This window comes from Dasypus novemcinctus, chromosome 20 (genome assembly GCF_030445035.2).
Source record: "Dasypus novemcinctus isolate mDasNov1 chromosome 20, mDasNov1.1.hap2, whole genome shotgun sequence".
In the NCBI taxonomy this organism is placed as follows: Eukaryota; Metazoa; Chordata; class Mammalia; order Cingulata; family Dasypodidae; genus Dasypus; species Dasypus novemcinctus.
Window position 1 is genome coordinate 51,933,808 of NC_080692.1, and position 25,518 is coordinate 51,959,325.

General features: G+C 43.9%; 1 long non-coding RNA gene across 1 annotated transcript; it reads right to left on the reverse strand.

Moving 5' to 3' along the window:
- LOC131274820 (uncharacterized) lies at nucleotides 1-22,500 on the reverse strand. Its single transcript, XR_009182123.1, has 3 exons — nucleotides 22,409-22,500; nucleotides 11,100-11,194; nucleotides 1-806 (listed from the first exon to the last, which is right to left on the reverse strand). It is a non-coding gene; the product is annotated as an uncharacterized lncRNA (long non-coding RNA).
- Between the last annotated feature and the right edge of the window lie 3,018 nt (nucleotides 22,501-25,518).

Sequence of the window (25,518 nt, forward strand, 5' to 3'; positions counted from 1 at the left end):
GGGTTGCCACTTCAATGATCTCCATCCATAAATCGGGGATTGAATAATATAGATCTAAATTGTATCATTTCATCATCTCTTCATTTCTGTAATGCTCTACCATGGTCAAATTTATTTCTAAATTTGGGGTCAAATTTATTTCTAATGAACATCTACATTCTGTCCAGCCTATTTATCTAAGGAGGACCACCAAGATTTGGCTTGTTAGAGAGTTGCACAAATGTAGAAAAAGTGGCCTGTGAGCTTAACTCTGAATTATGGTTCATTTGGAGAAACTGGTTATTATATAATTTTGTAGATTGGGTATTGAACTTGTTATTTCTGAAATTAGATAATCGCAAGCTATTACCCAAATGGAAAAACACACCTCATCTTCGTTAAATGTAAAACAGAATTTTATCATTCTACATGTGATGACAAAGAACCCAAAAGCAATGTGAAAAATTGACTTAATTGGAAATATTGTAAAATTACTTTCAGCATCATATGTTTAAATGAAAGAGTTGTTTTGATTGCTAAGTAGGTAATAGAGAAAGCCAAAGTAGTAAGCCTCGTTCGATTTCGTGCAAATGCTTTTCAAATTGCTTATTTGATATTCCCATCACAGCCCTTGACCCTGGTCCATTTGGTGGGAGGACGGCTCAGCCTGGAACGGGTGACTGTTGAGTAGGTGATTTCAGGAAAGACTGCAGGTTGCTCAAAGACTTCTCAAAATGTAGTTCATCTTCTGTTTCCAAAGAGCCAAAATGCATTCTCCATGATCTCGTCATTTCCCCGGCACACAGTAGGCCCTCAGGAAGTGTTCGCTGAAAAAAGGAAAAAGGGAGCGGAGAGAGGAACGACTGGGGCGCCGAGGCGTCTGAGTGCTTGAGAGAAGCAGACGGGGCATCAGCGGCCTCCTCGGCCCAGGGGAGTTAGCTCCGTCTTCCACCTCCTTTGCCTGCCCAGTCCCTCCCACCAGGGCCAGGTTCCAGCAGTGAGCGACACTCCACCGGGCAGCGTCCGCCCCGGGAGGAAGACAGGTGCTGGAGTGGTCAGAGCCACGTCCACACCTGGCTTCAGCTGCGGGACCTCGGGGGGCCCCTCTGCCGCCTGGCCCCTCGGCTGGGAGGGCGACGGCCACGGCTGCTCCGTCTCGTGTGTGCTCGAAGAATTAGGAGCATGAAGACACGCAGGCACCCAGAGCCCTGCGGAGGGCGGCCCGCGCCTCGGCTCCCGGGGGCGCCCCCCGGGGTGCTCAGCCTCCCACCCCCGGGTACTCAGCCTCGTGTCCTCCCAGGAGTGCATCCTGGGCCTGGTGAACTGAGCAAGATGAACATGACGGGTGGCGCTTCTGGGACTCGGCTGCGGAAGCGTGGCCGGGGGCTTGCTGGCGCTCCCCCTTGCCGGCGCCCGTCAATGAAGCTAACTGCCACGCTGTCAGGTGCTCTCTGGAGGAGCTCAGGGGCAGAGAAGCCTCCCGCCAAGAGCTCAGGACATGCCAGGAAGCAGCCGCCGCCTGAGCGAGCCCTTCCAGCTCGGTCCTGGGGGCCCAGAGACAGAGGAGCAGCTAAACTGCAACCAGATTCCAGACCCAAAGAAGCTGTGATGAACGTTATTGTAAACCACGAAACTTGGGCGTGATTTGTTATGCAGCCATAGATAACTAATACAACATGCACTTTCTAAGCGTAAGCAAGTAAGAGGCACTAGCCACCTAGCCGATCAAGCCAGGATCTTCATCTTTATCAAGATGATAGAGATATCATCCTCAATCTTCTGTTTTTCTTACCTCCACCTCCCACATCAGACAGCTTCCTGAATATCTGAGTCAGACCAGGAAGGCCAAAGAGTCTCAGGCAAAATTTAGCATGGGGCGTTCAGCGACAACCAACCAGAGGAGCCCGTGGGCCTGGGAGGGGGCGAGAGCCCACGGGGAGACCGAGAGGCAGCGCCCAGAGAGCAGGTGCGGGACCCCCCGGGGCTCCGCAGACCCACCTGAATGGACTCCCAGCCCCGTGCTCGCAGCAGGAACCCTGGAGATGACCGAGCGGAGTTCCCACCCGCGCTGGGCGAGCCTCGGGGTCAGAAGTGTCCCTGGTGGAGAGCAGGAGTTTATACCCTTCTTGCTCACCTGAGTTTGGGGAGTGAGAGGCATACCTGCTACTAATAAAATAATTACGTAAAAGTTGATACCTACATAATTAACCAGCTTGCTTATAGATATTTATATAAATATTACAAAACGACGAGTGCTCCGAAGGCACCGCAAGGCCGGGGGAGAGTAAATGGGGCTCACTCTGGGTGCAGCCAACAGGGGAAGCGTCTGCGCGGACCTCCAGAGGAGAAGACCCTTCCAAAGAGGGGGCTGTGATCTGAAGGGGAGGGAGAATTTTGGGGAAGGCGAAAGAACGGAGACGTGAAGGCTGCGGAAAGGAGAAGAGCCCGTTGCCCAGCAGGGGAAAGGAGGCGCCAGAGAAGGCGCTGCCCCAGAGTTTGGGGAAAGCAGGTTCTCCTAGGAAAGAAGGTCAAGGCCCCTTGTCGGAAGAGGTGAAGGCTGTGAGGAGACCCCAGGCTGCAGCGGGAGTTCCCTACCTGAACCCCGAAACACGCAAGGTTGGAGTGGCCATTTCTCAAACCTCCAGGACAGTGAACCTAGACGCTAGGTTCTAGGGGCTGGCCGAGGGGCCGCGAGTCCCACGCAGCGGTGGCGTCGGGCACCTGGTGGCGTCGGGCACCGGCGACAGGCTTTAACTGCTCTTGGAATCCCTGCTGAGATCGGCTGAAAAAACCCACAAACTAACAGAAAACAGGAACTGGAGCCTCAGGTGTAAAAGGCTGAGCTTTCACGCAGTGGGACTCCGGGCCTCAGTGCACCAGCATGGGGCGATGTGGAGCCGGGCAGCCCTTCCTCGCCCTCACAGCTCGTCGTTCCGTGTTTTCAGCAAACATCTCTCAGCCCCCTTCCTTCCCGGATTTAGAGGTAAGACACAGGACGCCCAGTTAAATTTGAATCTCAGATAAATGATAAACATGGCCCAAATATGGCATGAGGCAAATATTGCATGGGATGCACTTACAGTAAAAAAATCATTCATGGTTTATCTGAAATTCAATTTTAAGTGGGCACGCTGTATTTTTACATGCTAAACCTGGCAACCCTGCACGTGGATGCTCGAAGCGATGAGCGAACTCACTGCCCAGAATATTCCCTCCCAATGAGTGAACTCACTGCCCAGAATATTCCCTCCCAATGAAGCAGCGCGCCAGCTCCCACTGAACCAATGAAGGAGTCTAGTGTCCCCCAAGTATTCTACTCCCACTGGATGTCCAGGGACTGCGGACTCACAAGTGGGTCCACTGGGAGCCAAATCTGGACCAGGGCTCCCCGTACCACTCCCCCCATGTCTGCACTGCCAGAGGGACAGGCGGGCTCCCGGTCCCAGTGTCCAGCTCAGCTCAGACCCTGTCCGATGCCCTTGACAGGGCGTCCTCCAAGTGGGCCGATCCTTTTCCGGCCTCAAGACGCAGCTTGAGGTGTGTCAGCGTCGTCTGCCGCCCCGGCCAACGGGTCGGTCCTTTTCTAGTTGACGTCCTGTCTCCTCGCTCCCACGCCTGCGCCAGCCAGGCCCGTGCGTGCTCCCCCGGCTCCTCCACCGACCTCAGCGCAGCCCCGTTCCCCGGAGATGCGCGCGACTTCCAGGCCAGCCATGCCGGGAGGCCGAGAGGGGAGGAAGGGCGCACCCCGGCTGGCGCGGCTTCCCCGAGGACAGGCCCTCGCCTCCCGCAGGGCAGCAGGGCACTAGCCTTCCGGGAGGAGTGGCCGCCGCACCTCGAGGGCACAAGGGAGTCTGAGGACCCAAAACTAGTTGGAGCACCCACCCAGGTGTCCCCACCCCGAGACGCAGGGGCTCGCGCCCTCCAAATCGGGGCACCGACGTTCCCAGGGACTCTGCGCCCCTAGGTGTGCTCAGCGCCGGGGAGGCTCTGGGGCTACACTCCCCTTGCAGCAGCGTCTCTGTTGCCCTTCTCCACAGCACGGCCTCAAAATCCGTATATTTAGTCTCCCTCTGAAACCCTCAAGCCCCGATGCTGCCCCTGCCCGCCACTCTTCCACGAGTACCCCCCCAGGTTACACCTGTGAAAGGCTGAACACTCCTGGCACCACATGGTGGCTCCTGTGCCCACCTCCTCCCCGTGGCGGCTCCTTCCTGACCCCAGCACAGAGCCCACGTGGACGCGGCTTCCTAGAACCTCGTCCAGGACCCGCTGTGGCAGGCGGTGCCCTGGGAGAGCCTCTGTGGCGCTGGAGTTTCTGTGCAGAGGGTACCTGGACTGCTCTCGCAGGCACAGCACCTGAGAGGTCAGGGGAGGCTTGGCAGAGAGCACGGCCGAACCATGAGGCAGGTATGACCGAGGGCTCGGGGGATGCCGTGGGGGTCCTGCAGCTGGGATGTCCAGCCTCGGGGAGATCCCAAACTGAGGAGCCAGGCACTGGACGCACTGCTCCCAGGAGGGCGCCTGGCCTCCCAGACTTGCTCACCTGAGGGAAGGTGGGGGGGTGGCAAGCTGAGAGGCATCGCCAGGCCCGGCAGCAGGACACTGCGCCTGTCCTGAGGCCCCCAGGGCCAGCCGGGCTCTGCACAGCGCCAAGGACAGGCTGTGTTCTCCTTTTCCACCATGTTTCATCTTTTTTTTTTTTTTAAGATTTATTTTTATTTATTCCTCTCCCCTTCCCCCCCATTGTCTGCTGTGTACATTCGCTGTGCGTTCTTCTGCATCTGCTGGCACTATCCTGCAGCACTGGGAAACTATGTCTCTTTTTGTTGCTTCATCTTGCTGGGCGGGCTGTGCTTCTTTCACACGGGGCGGCTCTCCTTTCAGGGTGCACTCCTTGCGTGCGGGGGACCCCTACGCGGGGGACACCCCTGCGTGGCAGGGCACTCCTTGCGCGCATCAGCACTGCGCGTGGGCCAGCTGCACACGGGTCAGGAGGCCCTGGGGATCGAACCCGGGGCCCTCCATATGGTAGGCAGGTGCTCTATCAGCTGAGCCACATCTGCTTCCCACCACGTTTTGTCTTTGATGTCCAAGTTATTGTTTCTCCAGAAAGTTGAAATTACGGTGTTGAGACATGGCTAACTTACATACATCTTCAGGTTATTTTTATCACAAATTATTTCTAGCATAGGTCCTATAAAACAAAAAAAGTAAGCCCTTTGGTTCACAATTTGGGACTCTATAAAGAATAAAATTCAAGAATTAAAACTGCCCTCAAAATAAATACCAGTTCAGAGAAGTCATAAATGAGTCACGGCATTTCAAACAATTCTCACTAGAGGGAGCCAATTACAAACAAATAACTTTCCACTCAGCGTCACTATCAGATGCATATACACTGTGTATTTCAATCTTTTAATATGAGCTTATTTTTAAGAGCCGTTACTTTCCACTGCAGATACTTTCTATTAGAGTGTTACTTAAATATTACTTACTTTCCATTAAAGGTAGCAGATTAACCTTAAATAAAATTCTAGAGTGAGTTTTAAGAATCTTCTTTTTCCAAACGTTGTGGGACACTCGACCTATTTGTGCAGCAGCTCTTCTCGCCCAGTCACAGATCTGCCACCTTGCAGGTTTAGGAAGAGAGACCCAGGCTTGATGATACTTCAGTTCTGCTTTGACTCTAACCTTCTACAAAATGGTCAAGTCTGGCATATGAAATGTAAAAGCATAATTTATATAGGGCAATAATTAGAAATACTTTAGTTTAGAGTTGCTTTAAATAAAAAGCTTTTGTAATGAATGGGACTACAACATGTTGAACTATTAGAAATGTAACTTCTTCATTTGATTTTATTAAAACAAGGCAAAAACTTGAGAATAAACCAGGTTACACAGGACCTATCCTGTTCCTTTAGTGCCCTACTGAAAGCCCTTGGTTTCAAAAGGGAATGGGAAGGTTGGAGAGAAAACCATGGTCTCAATTTTTTTTATTTTTTTTTATTTTTAGGTACCTTGACTGGGGACTGAACCCAGGACCTCGCAGGCAAGAGGCTGGTGCTCAACCACTGAGCCACATTGGCTCCCCTGAGTTGGTTCCCTTGTCTGTTTACTTGTTGTTTGCTCATCATTTTTGTTTGTTTGTTTTTCTTTAGGAGGAACTGGGAACCAAACTTGGGACCTCCCATATGGGAGATGGACACCCAACTGCTTAAGCCACTTATGCTCTTATGTTCCCAATTGTGGCCACGTGGAACTTTGCATTATTGCTGTTTTTCTATCCTAAAAATTTTTTTTACTTCACAGACTTCTAAAGCCTTAAAGTTTCTGTTATTGTGTACTTTAATTTCTTGACTTTGAAAAGACCGGGACAAAAAGAGAAGCAAGCAGGAAAGAAGAACGAATTGCCACTTTAATCCACCAGGCTGCGTGTGAGCTGCTAGTTTTATAAGCCAGAAGGAAGGAACGGCTGCCTTACTGAACTTCCCCTGGATCACAGATGCGAGAGCAGCTGCAGCACGAGGTGGTCGAAAATTCCCTTTCCACAAGTCTTTCACTTCACACTCTTCATTTGAAAATGTTAAATGGCATTAAATTCAGATTCTCAGAACAATTGATTTAATCTGGGCTGTGTGGGAGTGACATCAGATAAGCAAATAAAATGATTCAAATGCAAGACTTCTATTGTTCCATTGTTTTTTCTAAAATTCTCCTATGACATAATTTTTTTAGAAATTATTTTTAGAGAAGAAAAGAACAAAAAGTTGTTTGACATTAAAAAAGAGATGTTAGTGATTTGCTTAGTCAGGATGTCTATTTTTTTAAAAAAAGATAAAATTGAGTCAAAAAGAAGACAATATAATATCAGACTATTTAGGAAATACTGAAAATGAAAACAATAACATAGAAAACTTAGCCTAAGATTATATCTGAACTGAGTGCAGTGGTAAACCAACAACATTTAATGCTTTCCTTGTTAAACATAAAACATAAAAATAAGATCCACCGTAGTTGCCAGAGGTTCAGGGAAAGGGGTGTAAATGGAGCACAGGGGCTACTTAGGGCAGTGAGGCGGGGCCGTAGGGTGCTCTAATTGTGGATACGTGACATTATGCATTTGTCAAAAACGAAAGGACAGTCCAACACAAAGCATGAGCCCTAATGTAAATGACGGACTTGGGAAAAAAAGATCCACTATTTAACTCAAAAAATTATAATAACTAAATATATCTAAGAAAAGAGAAAATAGGAATAATTAAAAAAAAAATAAAAGCAGTAAAACTGATAAATCAGATAGCAGGTAAATACAAAAAAAATAAATACCCCTCTGTCAAATGCAATCCAAACACACATACACACAAAAGAGGGGGAAAAAAATAAAGAAATGAGCAATACGCTTAAAATCTTTAAATTATAAAATAATAAATATTAGTACACGCAGATAAGTAGAAATCTCAATGAGATGGATGATTAACAGAAAAATTATAATGGCCAAAATTGACTCAAGATGAAAAGTTAAAACCTATAACTGGGAAGCGGACTTGGCCCAATGGATAGGGCATCTGCCTACCATATGAGAGGTCCATGGTTTCAAACCCTGGGCCTCCCTGACCCGTGTGGAGCTGGCCCATGCGCAGTGCTGATGCGCGCAAGGAGTGCCGTGCCACACAGGGGTGTCCCCTGCGTAGGGGAGCCCCATGCGCAAGGAGTGCCCCATAAGGAGAGCCGCCCAGCACGAAAGAAAGTGCAGCCTGCCCAGGAATGGCGCCGCACACACAGAGAGCTGACGCAGCAAGATGATGCAGCAAAAAGAAACACAGATTCTCGTGCCGCTGATAAGGATAGAGGTGGTCACAGAAGAACACACAGCAAATGGACACAGAGCAGACAACTCGGGGGCGGGGAAGGGGAGAGAAATAAATAAATAATAAATCTTTAAAAAAAACAAAAAACCTTTAACCAAGGAAGATATTTTTAAAGTTATCAAAGGATTATTTACAGAAGTTTTTCGGGTTTAGATGGTTTATAGTTGAATTATTTTAAACATCATACACCTTGATGAAGATACACAAAAACATAAAAACGAATCTACAGACCAAATCTGTTTAAGCAGCAGAAGTCATTACATCACATCTCTCTGCCTTCTATTCGTGGAAATGTGCAGCTCCCAACAGGCTGCCACAACACTTGATTTGCCTTTAAATTTCTCTGGTTATTGGACTGTTAAAATGTTTTCATGATGAGACTTCTGGGAAGAAGGTGGATTAGAGAGACTTAGGACTCACTTCTCCCAGAAAAACAGCTGGAGGACAGTCAGAAAAGGCCTGGAAAAAAATGTTCTCGGGTTTAGGACACCAGGGGGAGGCTGGACACTGCCCAGAAGAGCCAGGGGCACGGGAAGAGAACCTCAGCACTGACACAGGCGTAGGAGCTGCGCCTGCAGCCGCCCGCACCCTTCCTCCACCCTACGAACAGGCGCTTTTGAATTTTCAGGCCTCAGGCCTGAGTCTAGGGACAGAGAGGAACACAGGGACGCACGACCCAGGAAAGGAGAGAGGGGGGATCCAGGCTAAGGCCGATTCAGCTTCTCCCACACACCTGGTCGCTGAGCCCGGGAGCCCTCCAGGCCGCGCCGCTGTTGGCCATGGAGCCAGCATAGGACTAGAGGTCCAGCCTCCAAGCCCCCTCCCCTGACCGGGACTGGCTGTTGAGGACCAGAGAGGAGTGGAGCCACTTCCTACCTGGGAAAAGGAGGGCTGCCAGCCAGGGCAGGAGAACTGCCTGTGAGGAATTGGAGAGGAGGCTCTTGGCCTCCAGGCAGGCTCCTCCACCACAGGCATCAGGTCCCCGTTGCAGAGAACACTCCAGCTAGGCATGGAACTGAGAGGGTTGCCAAAGAGCGCCGTCTGCTGGCAGACCAAGGAAATGCACGTGAAGAAATTAAAGTAAGAGAGGCTTTTTCCAGCTTTACATCCTCCCTCCCCAGGCCCTTGGAAGCAGGTCTGCAACCCACTCCTGGGTCCAGGGCTCAGATGTGAGAAACTAACAGGGATAACCCTACGTACCCAGAATAGGTTGAACTAAGAATCAAACAACGGCAATAACACAGACTTCCACCACTAAATCCCTATGGAAAAGAGAGAAATTTAGCACCAGAGGAAACTAACTAGCCTTATCAGATGCGTAGACATGAGCAAAAAATTGCAAGCCAGGAAGCAGCTGTGGCTCAATCAGTTGGGCTCCCGCCTACCATATGGGAAGCCCTGGGTTTGTGTCCTGGGGCCTCCTCGTAAAGGCAGGCTCAGCCACAAGCCACGGAGTACTGCCCTGCCCGCAAGCACTGCGGAGAGCTGACTCACCAAGGTGACGCGATAAAAAGGGACACAAGTAAAAAACACAGAAGAGTGTGCAGCGAATGGACACAGAGAGCAGACAACAAGCAAGCTGCAAGAGGGAGTGGAAATAAATTTTTAAAAATAAATAAATAAATACAGACACACAGAAGAATGCACAGGGAATGGACACAGAGAGGAGACAGGAAGCAAGCTGCAAGGGGGGGAGGGGAAATAAAATAAATAAATACAGACACAGAAGAACACACAGCGAATGGACACAGAGAGCAGACAGTATGCAAAAAGCTGCAAGGGGGGGGGGGGGGCAGAATTGCAAGCCATACTAAGAAAATGGAGGAAATGAGCCAAAATAGGAATATATCAAAGCCCCAGATGAAACACAGGGTTTTTTTTTTTTGTCTTTTTTAAAAAAGATAAATAGATCGCACAAAACGTTACATTAAAAAACGTAAGAGGTTCCCATATCCCCCACTCCCCACCCCACCCTGCACCTCCCACATCAACATCCCCTTTCATCAGTGAGGCACGTTCATTGCATTTGGTGAGACTGCCAGACTGCATGGACCATAGTTAACATTGTAGTTCACACTCTCCCCAAGACCATCCAGTGGGTTATGGAAGGATAAACAATATCCTGCATCTGTCCCTGAAATATTCAGGACAATTCAAAGTCCCAAAAATGCCCCATATTACACCTCTTCCTTCCTCTCCCTGCCCTCAGCAACTCCCATGGCCACTGTGAGACACAGGACTTGAGGCAAATAATCAATGAGATTCACACAAATTTCCAAAATCAAATTAATCAGTTGAAAAACAATATGGTTTAAGAGATAAGAAACATCAAGAAAACACTGGGCAAGCAAAAAAAAAGACTCTGAAACCCTGGATGGAAAATAACAGAGCTCATGAAAATGAAAGAAACAATAGGTGAGAGCAAACACACAGAAGCATACAACAGCAAACAATATAGGATAGAAGAAAGAATAAGTGATGCAGAAGACAGAATAGCTGAAATTGAAGAGACAGCAGAGAGATAAGAATGGAAAAAATTGAGCAGGGGTTCAGGGAGTTTAATGATAACACAAAACACACCAATATACATGTCATGGGAGTTCCAGAAGGAGAAGAAAAGGGAAAGGGGCAGAAAGAGTACTGAGGAAATAACGGCTGAAAATTTCCCAATTCTCATGAAAGAAATTAATTTATATGTTCAAGAGGTGCAGCATACCCCAATCAGAATAAATCTGAATAGATCTACTCCAAGACACATACTACTCAGAATGCCAAGTGTCAAAGATAAAGAGAAAATTGTGAGAGCAGTAAGGGGGAAGCAAACCATCATGTACAGTAAGACTAAATGAAGATTTCTCATCAGAAAACATGGACATGACAAGACAGTGGTATTACAAAATTAGGATACTGAAAGAGAAAAATTGCAGGCTGAGAATTTTTTATCCGACAAAACTGTCCTTCAAATATGAAGGTGAGTTTAAAATATTCACAAATAAGGAGAAACTAAGAGAGTTCATTAAAAAGAATCTGCTTTTGTAGGAAATATTAAAGGGATCCCTACACCTGAAAGTAAAAGACAGGAAAGAGAGTCTGGGAGGATAGTATAGAAGGCAAAAATAAAAGAAAGGATAACCAAAAGAGTAAAAAGGCAGATGAAAATAAGATAAGATATATAAAAGCCAAAGAATAAAATGGTGGAAGTAAATAATGCATTTACAGTAATATCATTGAATGTGAATGGATTAAGCTCACCAATCAAAAAATACAGGCTGGGCTGCTAACAGAGCTCAAATGGCTGAGTGCCTGCATCCCATGTACGAGGTCCCAGATTTGATCCCTGATACCTCCTGAAAAAAAGCAAACAAACACACAAAAATCAACTGTCATTTGGGAGCAGATGTAGCTCAGTGGTTTAGTGCCTGCTTCCCATGTATGAGGTCCTGGGTTCAATCCCCATACCTCATTAAAAAAAAAAAAGATACAGGCTGAAAGAGTGGATAAAAACATGAGTCAACCATATGCTGCCTACAAGAGACTCACCTTTGACTTTGGGATACAAATCAACTGAAATAATAGGCTGGAAAAAGATACTCCATGCAAACAGTAACCAATAAAAGAGTAGGATTAGTGACAATAATATTGGACAAAACAGACTTTAAATGTAAAAAACTTATAAGAGATTCAAAAGGTCTTATATTAATAAAAGGAACAATCCACCAAGGAGATATAACAATCATAAATATCTATGCACCTAACAAGGGTGCCCCAAAATATATGGGGCAAACTCTGGCAAAACTGAAAGACAAAATAGACATCTGTACAATAATAGTGAGACTCCAACACACCCACTCACATCATTTGATAGAACAACTAGAAAGAAGATGAACAAGGAACCAGGAAACTTGAACAATATGATAAACAAGCTAGATGTAACAGAAATATACGGAATGTTGCACCTCCAAGTCAGCAGGTTATACATTATTCTCAATTGCTCATGGATCTTTCTCCAGGATAGAACAACGTAGGGTCATAAGGCTGGTTTTAATAAATATAAAAAGATTGAAATTATACAAAGCACATTTTCAGATCATAATGGAATGAAACTGGAAATCAATAGTAGATGAGGGGAAGCAAATGTGGCTCAAGCAGTTGGGTGCCTGCTTACCACATGGGAGGTCCCAGGTTTGGTTCCCAGTGCCTCCTAAAGATGAGCAAGACAGAGCTGACATGATGGGCTGGCATGGCAAGCTGATGCAACAAGATAACACAACAAGGAGACTCAACAAGGAAACACAATGAGAGACACTACAAAGTAGGGAGTGGAGATGGTTCAAATGATTTGGAGCCTCCCTCCCACATGGGAGGTCCTGGGTTTGGTTCCTGGTGCCCCCAAAAAAGAAAACAAGCACACAACAAACAGACACATGAACTGACATAGAGAGCAGACAGCGAGTACAAATGGGGAGGAGGGCAAAATAAATGAATAAATCTTTAAAATAATAATAATAATAATAGATGGGAACAGGAAACATTTAAAAATTTGTGGAAGCTAAACAACACACTTCTAAACAATCAATAGGTCAAAAAAGAAATTGTAAGTGGCATGAGCAAATATATTGAAAGAAATGAAAACAAGAATACAACTTATCAAAACTTATGGGATACAGCAAAGGCAGTGCTGAGAGGGAAATTTATAGCCCTGAATTTCTTTACTAAAAAAGAAGAAAGAGCGAAAATCAAAGATCTAACTGAACAACAGGAGAAGCTAGAAAAAGAATAGAAAACCATTGCCAAAGCAAGGAGAAGGAAGAAATAATAAAGATTAGAGCAGAAATAAATGTAATTGAGGAAAACAAAACCAGAGAAAATCAACAAAACAAAAAGCTGATTCTTTGAGAAGATTGATAAAATTGACAAACCTTTAGCTAGACTAACCATGAGAAAAAGAGAGAAGATGGGAAGAAGGAAATAGAAGGGGATGTTATGACTGACCCTGCAGAAATAAAAAGGATCATAAGAGGATATTATGAGAAACTGTATGCCAACAAACTGGACAACATAGATGAAATGGACAAATTCCTAGAAATGCACAAAACAACCTACACTGATTCTACAAAAAATAAAGACCTTAACAAACCAAACACATTTAAAGAGATTGAATCAGCCATTAAAAATCTCCCAACAAAGGGAGGCCCAGGACTAGATAGCTTCACAGGTGAATTCAACCAAGCATTTCAGGAAGAATGAACACCTATCCTATTTAAACTATTCCAAAAATTTGAAGAGGACAGAAAATTACCTAACACATTTTATGAAGCCAACATCACCCTAATACCAACACCAGATAAAGATATTACTAGAAAAGAAAATTACAGACCAATCCCGCTAATGAACATAGATGGAAAAATTCTCAACAAATACTTGTAAATATATCTAAACATATCAAAAGAATTATACACCATAACCAAGTGGGATTTATTCCTGGTATGCAAAGATGGTTCAACATAAGAAAATCAATTAATGTAACACACCACATTAACAAAATGAAGGAAAAAAAACACATGATCATCTCAATTGATGCAGTAAAGGAAGGCCTTCAACAAAATCCACCATCCTTTCTTGGTAAAAAAACACTTTGAAAGATAGGAATAGAAGGAAAATACCTCAATACAATAAAGGGCATATATGAAAAACCCAGAGCCAACATTGTACTCAATGGGGAAAGGCTGAAAGCTTTCCTTCTAAGATCAGGAACAAGACAAGAATGCCCATTGTCACCACTGTTATTCAATATTGTGCTAGAAGTTCAAGCTAGAGCAATCAGACAAGGAAAAAAAGTCATCTAAATGAGAAAAGAGGAAATATAATTCTCACTAGTTGCAGATGACATGATCCCATATTTAGAAAATTCTGAAATGTCTATGACAATAATACTTGAGTTAACAAATGAGTTCAACAAAATGGCAGGATAAAAGAGTCAATACACAAAAATCAGTAATGTTTCTATACATTAGTACTAAACCATCTGAGAAAGAAATCAGGGGAAAAAATTCCATTTACAATAGCAACAAAGAGACTCAAATACATTGGAATCAATTTAACAAAAGGTGTACAGGACCTATTATATATTCAGAAAACTACAAAACAATGCTAAAAGAAATCAAAGAAGACCTAAACAAACAGAAAGACATTCCATGTTCATGGATTGGAAGACAAAACATTGTGAAGCAATAATGCTACACTTACCAATTTATAGATTCAATGGAATATTAAGCAAAATTCCAACAGTTTTCTTTACAGAAATAAAAAAGGCAATTAACAAATTTATTTGGAAGCAAAAGTACACCTGAATAGTCAAAAAGTATTCTGAAAAAGAAGAGCAACATGGAAATATATTACAAAGCTACAGGAGTCAAAACAACATGGTACTGGCATAAAGATAAACACATCAATCAATGGAACAGAATTGAAAGTACAGAAATAAACCTTGTCTCTGTGGCCAACTGGTTTTTGACAAACCTGCCAAGAAATCCATGTTAACAGGACAAAGATCTAAATATAAAAACCAGGAGCATGGGAAACGGACTTTGGCCCAGTGGTTAGGGCATCCGTCTACCACATGGGAGGTCCGCGGATCAAACCCCAGGCCTCCTTGACCCGTGTGGAGCTGGCCCATGCGCAGTGCTGATGCGCGCAAGGAGTGCCGTGCCACGCAGGGGTGTCCCCCGCGTAGGGGAGCCCCATGCACAAGGAGTGCGCCCGTGAGGAGAGCCGCCCAGCGGGAAAAGAAAGTGCAGCCTTGCCCAGGAATGGCGCCGCCCACACTTCCCGTGCCGCTGACGACAACAGAAGTGGACAAAGAAACAAGACGCAGCAAATAGACACAGAAAACAGACAACCGGGGGAGGGGAGGGGAATTAAATAAATAAAAATAAATCTTTAAAAAAAAAAAAACAACAGGAGCAGAAAACTACTAGAAGAAAATGTAAGGGAAATTCTTCAAGATCTTGTGGCAGGTGATGGTTTCCTGGACCTTCAACCCAAAGCACAAGCAACAAAAGGAAAACTAGATAAATGGGACCTCCTTAAAACTAAACACATTTGCACCTCACAGGACTTTGTCAAAAGGCTGAAAAGGCAGTGGACTCAATGGGAGAAAATATTTGGAAATAACATATCTGATAAGGGTTTAATATCCATGATATATAAAGAGATGCTACAACTCAACAACAAAAAACAAATGACCCAATTAAAAAATGGACAAAAGACAGGAAGCAGATTTGGCCCAATGGATGGGGCGTCCACCTATCACATGAGAGGTCCAGGGTTCAAACTCAGGGCCTCCTGACCCGTGTGATGAGCTGGCCCACATGCAGTGCTGATGGCACAAGGAGTGCCATGCTGCGGGCAGCGGCGGGCCTCCGGGAGGGTCGACGCGGATGGCCGGGCGGGCTCTCCGGACGGGGGCTGCCTCACGGTCGAAGGAGAGGAGGGGGGTCGGCACGAAGCCATTGGGCCCTCGCTCTCTCCGCTCAGGCACGGGGGACGCGCGGTGCAAGCAAGAACACCACGGAGACCAGGTCTGGGCACAAGTCTGTCTTTATTGTAGAAGGGGACATGGTTTTATAGGGTCTAGGGATATGTAAAGGGACTTGATTGGTGCCGGCGGGTGCTGTTGCTTGTGTAGACGGTTACTGGACAGTAGGCGGTTACTGGACAGTAGGCGGTTACTGGACAGTAAGCTGGCTAAGGGGTTAGGAGCAAGGGAGGGGAAGGGGAAAGTGTGGGCTGTCTAGATAACGGCTAGGCGGAAGACGGAGAAGGGGAGAAGGAGGGGCAGCACTGGCTGCCAATACTGGGCGGGAAGGAGACGGGGACACCGTGCCACGCAGGGGTGTCTCCCACGTAGGGGAGCCCCACATGCAAGGAGTGCTCCCCATAAGGAGAGCCACCCAGTGCAAAAAAAGTGCAGCCTGCCCAGGAATGGCGCCACACACAAGGAGAGCTGACGCAGCAAGATGACGCAACAAAAATAAGACACAGATTCCTGGTGCCACTGACAAGAAAACATGCGAACACAAAAGAACACACAGTGAATGGACACAGAAAGCAGACAACAGGGGGAGAGGGGGAAGGGAGGCAGGGAAGGGGAGAGAAATAAATAAAAAATAAATCTTTAAGGAAACAAAAAAAAAAGATGGGCAAAAGACTTAAATAGACATTTTCAAAGAAGAAATACAAATGACAAAAAAACATGAAAAAATGTTCAACATCACTAGTGAAAGTAAAATGCAAGTCAAATCTACAATGAGATATCATTTCACACCTGTTAAAATGGCCACTATTAAAAAGGCAGAGAATTACAAATGTTGAAGAGGATGTAGAGAAATAGGAACACTTATTCACTGTTGGTGGGAATGTAGAATGGTACAGCCACTGTGGAGGACTTTTTGGCAGTTCCTAAAGAAGTTGAATATAGATTTGCCACGTGACCTTGAAATACCAGTACTGGGTATCTACCCAGAAGAACTGAGAGCAGTGACACCAGCAGACATCTGCACACTGATATGCATAATGGTATTATTCACAATTGCCTAAAGATGGAAACAACCCAGGTGTCCACCAACATATGAATGGATAAACAAATGGTGGTATATGCACACAATGGGATATTATGCAGCTGCAAGAAGAAATGAAATCATGAAGTATATGACAACATGGATGAACCTGAAGGATGTTATGTTGATTGAAGCAAGCCAGACAGAAAAGGACAAATACGATATGATTGCGCTATTATGAACTAAATATATTATGTAAACACATGGAGTTAAATACTAGGACATGGGTCACCAGAAAATAGAATGAGGTTAAAGTTTGGAAAGCTGAAGGTTAACTTGTACAGAATTGGTAAAAAGGTTGTGTTTAATCTTTGGAAATGAACAGAAATTGTGAAAGCATAGCATGATGTTTGTAACTAGTACTAGTATGTGGGTATGATAGCAGTTGAAAAAGAAAGCCTAAGGTCAGGTGTATTACTTAAAGGAAAGCTAAATAATGTAACATGGGACTCGATCGCATAGGAAAACCTCATGTGATTTATGAATATGGGTAATATTGCATATATGACTGTTTTTCTTTGGAAGTGAACAAATGTTTTATATGTTAATGTTGTAAGATATTAATATCAGGCAAAAGAAACCACCCACATTATGCTAAGTGACAGAAACCAGACACAAAGTACTACATACTGTATGATCTAAGCCAAACTCAGCAGGTAAATGCATTCCCTTCTCCCCAACATGCGACGTGACTCCTGGGGGTAAGCCTCCCTGGTGCTAAGGGATAACTACCAATCACTAACTTGTGATGCAACTAGAAAGAGACCTTGAATAAAAGGGTCAGCTCAGACCAGCAGAATATCTCAGCCTACATGTAGGATCATATGTTAAAAACTGCTTTTTGACTTTGAATTAAAGGGGGAAATGGAAAAGACAAATGAGTTTATATGGCTAAGAGTCTTCAAAAAAGAGTCGGGAGGGAAACGGACTTGGCCCAGTGGTTAGGGCGTCCGTCTACCTCATGGGAGGTCCGCGGTTCAAACCCCGGGCCTCCTTGACCCGTGTGCAGCTGGCCCATGCACAGTGCTGATGCGCGCAGGGAGTGCCGCACCACGCAGGGGTGTCCCCCACGTAGGGGAGCCCCACGCGCAAGGAGTGCACCCAAAGGAGAGCCACCCAGCGTGAAAGAAAGTGCAGCCTGCCCAGGAATGGCACCGCCCACACTTCCCGTGCCGCTGACGACAACAGAAGTGGACAAAGAAACAAGACGCAGCGAATGGACACAGAGAACAGACAACCGGGGGAGGAGGAGGAATTAAATAAATATTAAAAATCTTAAAAAAAAAAAAAGAGTTGGGAGGTCATCAGAGGGGTCGTGCTTATGCATGCCTCAGCAGGACCACAGAGACAGACAAAGTAGATACAACCCCCGGTACTGGTTCTCCTGAGGGCTACAGAGACCCACAGGTTCTAGAGTCATGGCAGAAGGCTCTGGAGTTCAGTGCTGTGTCAGTGATCCCTATTTTGGAGTTTGTGTTCCTGAGTGTGATGAAGTTGGACTCAGATGTGACCTTTCTACACATGCCTCTTCTGTTACTTTTACTGAGCCTCTGGTTGGTGCTGGGGTTGGTGTATACTCAGGAGACTTGAATCTCTGGACTGGCCATGTGCCAGCTGGGCCCTGAGCCTCAGCAGAGTTGCAACTCCTACTCTCTGGTTCATTGGACTTATCCAGGTCAGCTAACAGGGAGGTGAGGATGGTCAACCACCACACCAGGGAACTGAGAGTGCCTACAACTGCAAGCAGGAGAATCACATCCATCAACCATGTGGGATCTAAGCCCCCTCTCGATATAGAGGTAGAGTGGACATCACCATCCCAGGGTCCACAGGATGGAGGAATAAAATATGGTTTAGAGAGGACATACTGATATTCTACTATAGAACTACTGTGACTAGTAATGGAAGAAATTGTAGCATTGATGTGGAGAAAGTGGCCATGGTAGTTGCTGAGGGCAGGGAAAGGGAAGAAGAGATGAGATGTGGGGACATTTTTAGGACTTGGAGTTGTCATAAATGATATTGCAGGGACAGATGCTGGATTTTTGTATCCTGCCATAACCCATTGGATGTACTGGGGGAGAGTGTAAACTACAATGTAAACTATTATCCATGTGGTGCAGCAGTGCTCCAAAGTGTATTCGCCAAATGCAATGAATGTGCCGCAATGATGAAAGAGTTGTTGATCTGGGAGGAGTGGGGTGAGGGGGGTGGGGGGTATATGGGAACCTCTTATATTTTTTAATGTAACATTTTTTGTGATCTATGAATCTTCAAAAAAACAATACAATTTTTAAAAATGATGGGGATGGGGGTTGGGGAGTCGGGTATATTGGAACCTCATATTTTTTTTAATGTAATGTTTTATATGATCTTTTAACTGTAAAAAAAAGATAATTAAAAAATAAAATTTTAAAAAAGTAAATATGAACCAATTTTTAAAGATGAGATTAGATTAGTGGTTTTGTAGGGCGGGGGAAGAAGGGAGGGATTGAGAGGTGATGCTAAGGGCTGTGGGGTTTTCATTTTGAAGGAATGAAATTGTTGTAAAAATTTTTGTGGTGATAAATGTACAACACTCTGATTATCCTAAAAGCCATTGATTGTACACCTTAGCTAGATGGTTTGGTGTGTGAATATCTCAATAAAACTGCCTTTTAAAAAAAGATATCCATTGAAACAGTATGTATAATAATAATAATTTGGAAATGTCCTAACTAATTAAGAACAGGGATGGTTAAGTAATTTTAAATCATGATATATCTATCCAATGGAATATTATATTAAATTATGTATGTTACATGTTTTAAATTATTTCTGAAACATGCTTATGTTCTGGTATGGTGTGGTAAAAGTTGTCTATAGTTACAATGTTGAGCACTTACTACATACTAAGGAGTGCTCTAAATGCTTTGTGTGTATCAGGTTAATCCTCACAATAACCCTGCAAAGTAAGTTATGAATATTATCCTCAGAATATAGCTAAGGAAACAGCGGTACAAAGATAACAAGAAAATTGCTCAGACTACCATACTAGAAAGTAGAGGACCCAGGACTCAAACCTGAATGATCTGAGAATGTTAATCACTATGCCACATACTCTTACATATGTGGAATTATGTAAATACATAAATTATCATATTTCTGTATATATTTATATGTACAGAAAAAGGATGAGAAGAAAAACATATTAAAATGCCAAAGACATCACCTCCGGGTGATGGGATTATGCATAATTTTTTATTTTATTTTTTAAACTTCTTTCCATTTTCAAAGTTTTCTAAAGTGGGTGTATATTGCATTAATAATCAGAAACAACACTTTCAATGAACTACAAATACCACTGGTACACTGTACCTAGACTCTTGTGGTAAGAAAGCAAAATCAAAAACAAACAAAAAACCTCTCTGATCTTGAAAGCATATTAGCAAAATAATTTTATTTTCAGTCCAAATCATTTCAAAAGCCTTTAGTGGGAGGTGAAATGTTTCAGTGTGTTTATGTCTTATGTACAAATATTCAAAAAAGACCACAAATATTTTAGAGTGTTTTTTGTAGTTTATAAAGCCCATTAACACAGTTATTCACCAGATAAACCAGCTTACTTCTACTATTAACACTTTCCAGGTATTTATATTATTCTTGAGATGTTTGAAAAATGTTCATTGTTAACTGGAACATCCCTCAAACAGGAGAAAATCGAATGGCGACAAATACTTCCAGGGCATGTGGCTGGAGAACCTTCACTGAGGAAAGCAATGAGCTGCATGTGTGTACTTCCCAGCGCAGAATTTGTTTAGAACTGCAGTATGTTGGAGCTGCACCTTCTTCTCTGACCAGCGGTTAACACTTTAACTGTTCTTTTCAAAGCTTTATTGCACAAGCCATGAAAATACCAAACGTAAACCAGCTGATGGGAAGCAAATAATCTGTTCTTTGAAGGTCCACTCACGCTTTCAGGTCAGTGGGGTCACATTGCAAGATCTTGAAAGTGAGTGCACAATTGAATTAGAAAGCTTAACACTGAATTTCCCTAGCTCAGTATTTTAGCTGCTCGGTTGTCCCCAGCGGAACTTTGTTGAAGGGTATACTTTCATTACTTCTTGCCAGATTTTTTAAACATGACATGTTGTGTTGCTAAAACTCGGTAATGCTCCCATGGGGGGAAGAGAACTACCATAGCAGCTATTGTATAGCTTCCACTTTTCTTATTGAAGAAAACATAAAAAGGCATCACCAAGCAAGCAGAATGCTTTGTTCTGAATACACAATCTAGATGACAGAGCAGTCTTTGGGAAAGTACGTTACCATCAACAAAAAGAAGGAAATTTGGATATATATTTCCAAGGATTGGGGCAATGAGCCCAGGGATAAAGGAAAAGGCAGCCTTTAAATTGCAGATCTAATGCCTACAAAACAAAGGGCAAGTTGACAAGGTGTCTGGTTGATGTAATGGGAAAACCAATAATTCAGGTTTCAAAGGAGATTTTGTTTTTATGCTTGAATTAGCTGGTTTGTCTTATTTAACTATATAATTACCAGCTTCCTCCTTTATGCAAAAAAGGGACCAAGTTTCATAGTCTGGCCCAGAAAGACCTCTGTACCGCAGAACGTGCTGGACCGCAGTGGCGCGGTCATCTGACAGGCCGTGAGCGAACTGCCCTGCGCTTCAAATCACGCTTAAAACGTTGGAGTAGATGTGGGGGGGGGGGGGCTGGGGGGAAATAGCCACAGATTCTTTGCGGCAACTCCCATGAAGACGCGGGGTCTCTTTCCCCACCCCTTGACCTGGGACTGGCCTCCTGACTTACTTTGGACAATAGGACTTAGCAAACAGGATGCCCCAGAAGGCTGAGAAGCCTTTGTGCAGTATTGCTTTCCTCTCCTGCTGCTCTTGGAAACAAAACTAAATGGGGCTGAGATTTCTCTTCCAGTTCAGTAACTCCCGAGCCCAGCCTTCCTGGTGAAACTCTGGATGCAATTAGACTGTTGTTTTTTATAGTAGATATTTATATTAGTTTGACAAATAGCCATGCAAGGTGAGAAAACAAGAACAAAAAACCAAAAACCTCTCTGATCTTGGAAGAGCATTGGAAATCATGAAAATGAAGACAGGTCTGTCTATATCATGAAGGAAAATAAAGTAAAAAAAGAAAAAAGAAATATGGGGGGAGCAGGTATAGCTCAGTGGTTGAGTGCCTACTTTCCTTGTACAAGGTCCTGGGTTCAATCCCCAGTATTTCCTAAAAAAGAAAAAAAAAAAAAAAGAAATACGGAAGTGCCCTACAAAATATACAGTTGGGTCCCAATTACAAATAAATTGTATTGTGACAGTTATTTATAGATCAGTTCTCTGGATCTGAAAAACGTTTCTGCACATCTATTAGAGTTTCTGGCACATAGCTAGTGCTCAAGAAATAGTTCTTAATAAATGAACAAACGGAAAGTCTAAACGGCTGTTGTATTCCTTGATCTACAGCAAGAAAGGAACTTGATGTCCTTTGCGATTGTTAGTTTCATGTGTCAGCTTGGCTAGGCCCTAGTACCCAGTTATTCAATTAAACATCATCTGGATGTTGCCCTAAAGTAATAACTCCTCAGTATGGTCAGCCTCTGCAATCAATTGCCTTTAGGTAAAGGAGATTATGCTTGATAATCTGGGTGGACCTCATCCAATCAGTTAAAGGACCTTCAAAACAAAAGGGGAGCAGATGTAGCCCAAGCGGCTGAGCTGTTTGCTTCCCAGCACAAAGTCCTGGGTTCCATCCCTGGCGCCTCCTAAAAAAAAAACTAAGAAAAGAAAAGCAAAAGTAAGGTTTCCCAGAGGAAGAGGAAACGCCGCCTCCAGGCTGCAGCTTCAGCTCCTGCCCCACGTTGCCAGCCTGCCCGAGAGCTTGTTCTGCCACCCCACAATCACACAAGCCAGTTCCGTGAAATAAATACCTTTATATATGTGTCCTTCCTACCAGCTCGGCCTTAGTAGAAGCCTGAGTGAAAGGCCCTTGCTCTCGAGGGCAGTTCCGAGCCGCCTCTCATCCCGAAGGGTAGTGTTTGGTTGTCTGAGTGACTCTGCCGGGTCGGGGACGTTGTGTACAAACAGCCTCAGCGTGTACTCGTAGCAACGTCCACGTGACCTGCCCTTTCATATATTGTATACTGCTGCTCCTTACTATCTTGCCTACCCCAAATTAGGCCTTCCATGAATTAGCTCTGAAAAATACTGGGCACTATCACATGGCCTTGATGTCTGCCAGGCGACAGTTCTGTTTCAGCAACGCTGCCATCCTAGTGGCAAGGTTTGTGCAATTCGTTTAATTTCTTTTACATTTTTCCCATACTATTTTATTTTTAAAAGAAAAAAAAAAAAGGAAGGGAGGGAGGAAGGGAGGACAGAATAGTCCTAGTGCTAATTCAATTTTTAAAATGTAAAATTCCAGGGAAACGGACTTGGCCCAGTGGTTAGGGCGTCCGTCTACCACATGGGAGGTCCATGGTTCAAACCCCGGGCCTCCTTGACCCATGTACAGTTGGCACATGCGCAGCGCTGATGCACGTAAGGAGTGCCCTGCCACGCAGGGGTGTCCCCCGTGTAGGGGAGCCCCACGTGCAAGGAGTGCGCCTGTAAGGAGAGCTGCCCAGCGCGAAAGAAAGAGCAGCCTGCCCAGGAATGGCGCCACACACACTTCCTGTGCCGCTGACGACAACAGAAGCGGACAAAGAAACAAGACGCAGCAAATGGACACAGAGAACAGAGAACGGACAACCGGGGGAGGGGGGGAATTAAATAAATAAATCTTTAAAAAAAAAAATTCCGTAGTGACTCTGTATACCTGGTGTCCTCCAATTTGTCTTTCAAGAGATTCAAGTAATATCCTGACATGGTAATACCATAAATTACTAACTCATGGTGGAAAGTCTGACATAGGGTGAAACAGGAGGCTAAGATGATAACTGGTAGGAAAAAAGGTCATTTCAGTTCAATGTTCATGCAGCCATTCCCAATTTCTATAGACACCTGCATTTACTGAGCATTTAATCTTCACCAAGCATATTATCTGCATTCTCTTCATTTTCACAACAAACCTTTCAGTAGGTTCTGTTATTATTTCCATTCTCCACATAAGAAAATTAAGACTTTGCGTGTTTAAGTAACTTGTTCAAGGTTCAAGTTAGCAAGTGACAAAGCCAGGATTTGAATCAAGCCCTGTCTCTTCACTCCATCAACCAATCAGGCCAATAGATAAGTTTGAAAACCATTTACCAGAATAATCTAAGCAATAAATTTGACCAAACCTTCAAGACCCTTCACAGTCTAGTTCCACTCTGTTTCTACACTCTTCTTTCCTTCTGCCTTCCTAGATAAACTGGAAAGTTTTTTGCAATATTCTGCTTACCTGGAAAGCCTTTCTCCTCCATGTTTTAGTTTTAAAAAGTAGTGCACCTGTTTCTTCTAGGCTCAGTTCACACAGCTCCTTTCCTTGACATGGTATCTCCACAGACCTTCTGGGTAACACTCCTGAGCGGAATCCCACCCCAAGTCGCAGAATCACCTTCATAAGGGCCACCCTTTATAGCTGAGTTAGCCCATGCCCACTGAGAAGACACCAAAAGAGGCGTAATGTGCAAGTATATAAGGGGAAACAGCAGAATGAGAGAAAATAAGGAGGGCGCCAGAAGAGGATGGGAGAACATGATCTATATGGAATATGGTGAACAGGTCTAATAGTTATTAATTAGAGATTAGAGTCCAGAGAGAGGACAGAGCAAGAGAGCGTGAGAAAGGCCAGAAGCAATATTGAAGACAGAACAGCTGAGGTTTTCAAAACTAATGACAGACTTTAAGCCCTCCTTTCAAGGTGCACCATACATGTCAAAAAGGATAAAGAAAATCACAGGTAAGGACATAATAAAGGAGCTGGGGGCAGCGGGGGCGGGGGGGGGGGATGGACAAAGAGAAAAATCTTAAAAGCAGCCAAAGGAAGAAGACATCCATTTTAAAGATGCAACTAGAAGATGGACAGCTGGCTTGTTAACAGAAGCAATGGAAGCTAGAAGACAATGGCATTTCTTCAAAGTGAGCAGAGAAAGTAATTGCTAACCCAGAATTTTATATTTATTGAGAATATTCTTCAAAAATAAAAATATTTACAGACATAAACACTGAGAGAATTTTCCAGCAGCAGATATAAATTATAGAAAATAGAATTAAAGGGTTCGAAGTACTCACGTTGCTCAAGAAGTGGTAGAAGTGCTCATTTATATTAAACTTTAATTGGTCAAGAGAACCCTTCAAGAAAAAGAAAAATTATCCCAAATGGATACATGTACATGAGATGCAGGAAACAATAGTATCTGAAATATAAAAATATAAACAATGACCAACAAACCAACAATTGTGATGTTTTGTGGGCTTTAAAATATATATAAATTAAAATTCACAATAACAATAGGGAAGAAATATATAACTGCTTGTATACTTTAAAAAAGAAAGGTCAGACATGTGAGATTGGGGAATTTGTCCAGGTTAAAGGAAATTGAAGAAATATGACAAGTAAACGCACTACATGATTCTGAATTGGAATCTAGATCAGAAAGTACGTTGTTATACAGAAAAGTATTGAGAAAATTGGAAAATTTAAATATAGGTTGTATATTAAAAAATACTTTATATCAATGTACCAAAGTTACATTTTCTCAATTGGATAATATTACCATTGTCATGGAAGAAAATATTTGTATTCTTCAGAGATAGATTCTGAAATCTCTAGAAGTAAAGGGTTATACTCTCTACAACTTAGGTGCAAATGGTTTAGAAAAAAAAAATTTGGAGAGAGAGAGAGAGAAATGCCAACAATTAGTAAATCTTGTGAAGGATATAGAAAAGCTAATTGCATTATTTTTACAACTTTTTGAAGGTTTAAAACAATTTTCAAAATAAAAAAAAATATGGAAAGGCAAGAGTAAATGCAGTGAAAGTATTTAAAGTCCTCACATTGTCCAAGAAATGGTTAAAGTGCTTATTTATATTAAATTTTAATAAATTAAGAGGCATG